Source organism: Penaeus chinensis, chromosome 16 (assembly GCF_019202785.1).
Source record: "Penaeus chinensis breed Huanghai No. 1 chromosome 16, ASM1920278v2, whole genome shotgun sequence".
Taxonomy (NCBI): Eukaryota; Metazoa; Arthropoda; class Malacostraca; order Decapoda; family Penaeidae; genus Penaeus; species Penaeus chinensis.
Window position 1 is genome coordinate 18,509,394 of NC_061834.1, and position 2,500 is coordinate 18,511,893.

General features: G+C 41.6%; 1 protein-coding gene across 1 annotated transcript in view; it reads right to left on the minus strand.

The window, feature by feature from the left end:
• Nucleotides 1–2,500, minus strand: part of LOC125033244 (muscle M-line assembly protein unc-89-like) — a 374,957-nt gene that overhangs the window by 239,749 nt on the left and 132,708 nt on the right. The window lies entirely within an intron of this gene.

Genomic DNA, 2,500 nt, shown 5'->3' on the forward strand with positions numbered 1-2,500 from the left:
AGCTTCCATCGCGATTTTTTTCAATACAAAGGCCAGTATTTTCCCCCACATAAAACAACACGACTACCATCCTCGCTTCCGCAACGAGTGATAAACAGACGGCGCTTCCCATCCCTAACGACGCACGAGACTAACCGCGCACTTCCAAGAACCTTTCCCACTCCATTATCTCCTTATCCGGCCGCGTCTGGGGCAAGGAGGTCTTCTTGAGATGCCTGTGAGTCGGTCGTCCGGAGATCTCGAGGACCGGCTTTCTCAGACACTCCTGCCGACGAAGAAACCCCGAAAAGGTGCCTGAATGCCCACTGAATAAACCTCGTCTCACATTACCTATCATTGCCAAGAGATGGATTGTTTCTTTCCTTCTATTATCGTACGTCTGTCTTGCATCAGTCCGCGCACTAGATTGTGGAGCTGTTTTCATTTTACTGCGACATAAATCACTGCTTCTTTTGTATTACTGCATGACAAACGGCTATATTTTCTCACTTCCTGTTTCCTTATTCGGTTAGCGTTTCTCCATTGCCCCGAGCGATAAACAATGCAATGCTTCACACTTTAGAGAGATTCATAATGCACTAAGATAAGCTTCCCCTAATTGCTTCAGAATGCTTTTATTAGTTGTTTCCCAATCCTTTTAATGGAAACTGAACATAAATCTCTAATAGATAACATAGAGGGCATTAAGCATTATAAATAAAGCTGCAATGTGTACAAGACACTTCTCCTTTCATTAGTCCACGCAAAGAGATCCACGCATTGTACAAAATTACGCGGTGACCAGGTTCCCGCGTCTGCTCGGCCAGGCTGCTCGCCCGCGGCACCTGTCATCGGGCACCGCCGGTCCTGCCTCGTATATCCAGTTTTATAGCCGTATGCGTGTATAATATAATGTAATAAATGTCTGCAGTGCCTCCCTAAACTTATATAATATTACTAGGTAGGGCTGCACTCAGGCTATATCTTGTACTAATTTATATGTGTTTTCTAGCGCGCCATGAAAATAATAGTTATCATTCTTAGCATTACTGTTACTATCACTATTATTACGATCATTATCGTGATCATAATCTTTATTATCAATATTATTATCAATATCAATATTATCATAATACCAATGTACTATGAATGAATACAGAAATATCAACTTTTTCAATATGGTATCATTGCCAGAAAGATTCTATTTCGCTGCGAATTTTCTTAAACCCCATTTCTTATTCGTTAAAATCTTATCTCTAACTCATCTTCTTCTCTCTCTCCTTTATTAAACAGCCCCAACCATACCCCTATTAACACACGACTTATACATGATATCGCAAACAGCATATCATTACTTATATACGATGTTTAAAATAAAATGTGTTCGATTCATTTGAAGACCTCAAAGAAACAAACCTCATTGCATATAAAGCATGCAAAGTCACCATTAGCTTTAGATCTTGATATAAGACTGAGGAAAGCTGTTGACATGAGCGAAAAATAAAAGAAGTAGAAGAAGAAGAAGAAGAAGAAGAAGAATATAAAGAACAAGAAAATTAAAAAGTAGATAAAAGAAGCAGAAAAGAAAGAAAAAGACAAGGAAGAACAAAGTGAAAAATAAAACGAAATCGCCTTCTGCCAATATCAAATATCAGCCACATATTCCCAAGAGCGCAACTTCTCTGCCAATACGGTTGTTGAGGCGACAGCAATTATGATAATAGAGAATAATTATGAAAACCGCATTTGGATCGTCTAGCCTTTACCGGTTGCTTGGTTTCTAATACATTTTCAAATATATGTAAATATGAATATATTCACCAAACTGACATAGAGTACAAATATTCAAAGACAAAGAGAGAGAGAGAGAGAGAGAGAGAGAGAGAGAGAGAGAGAGAGAGAGAGAGAGAGAGAGAGAGGGAGAGAGAGAGAGAGAGGGAGAGAGAGAGAGAGAGAGAGAGAGAGAGAGAGAGAGAGAGAGAGAGAGAGAGAGAGAGAGAGAGAGAGAGAGAGAGAGAGAGAGAGAGAGAGAGAGAGAGAGAGAGGAGAGAGAGAGAGAGAGAGAGAGAGAGAGAGAGAGAGAGAGAGAGAGAGAGAGAGAGAGAGAGAGAGAGAGAGAGAGAGAGAGAGAGAGAGAGAGAGAGAGAGAGAGAGAGAGAGAGAGAGAGAGAGAGAAATAGAGAGAGGAGAGAGAGAAATAGAGAGAGGAGAGAGAGAAAGAGAGAGGAGAGAAAGAGAAAGAAAGGAGAGAGAGAGAAAGAGAGGAGAGAGAGAGAAAGGGAGGAGAGAGAGAGAAAGAGAGTAGAGAGAGAATGGGAGGAGAGAGAGGAGAGAATGGGAGGAGAGAGGAGAGAGATGAGAGAGAGGAGAGAGAGAGAGAGAGAGAGAGAGAGAGAGAGAGAGAGAGAGAGAGAGAGAGAGAGAGAGAGAGAGAGAGAGAGAGAGAGAGAGAGAGAGAGAGAGAGAGAGAGAGAGAGAGAGAGAGAGAGAGAGAGAGAGAGAGAGAGAGAGAGAGAGAGAG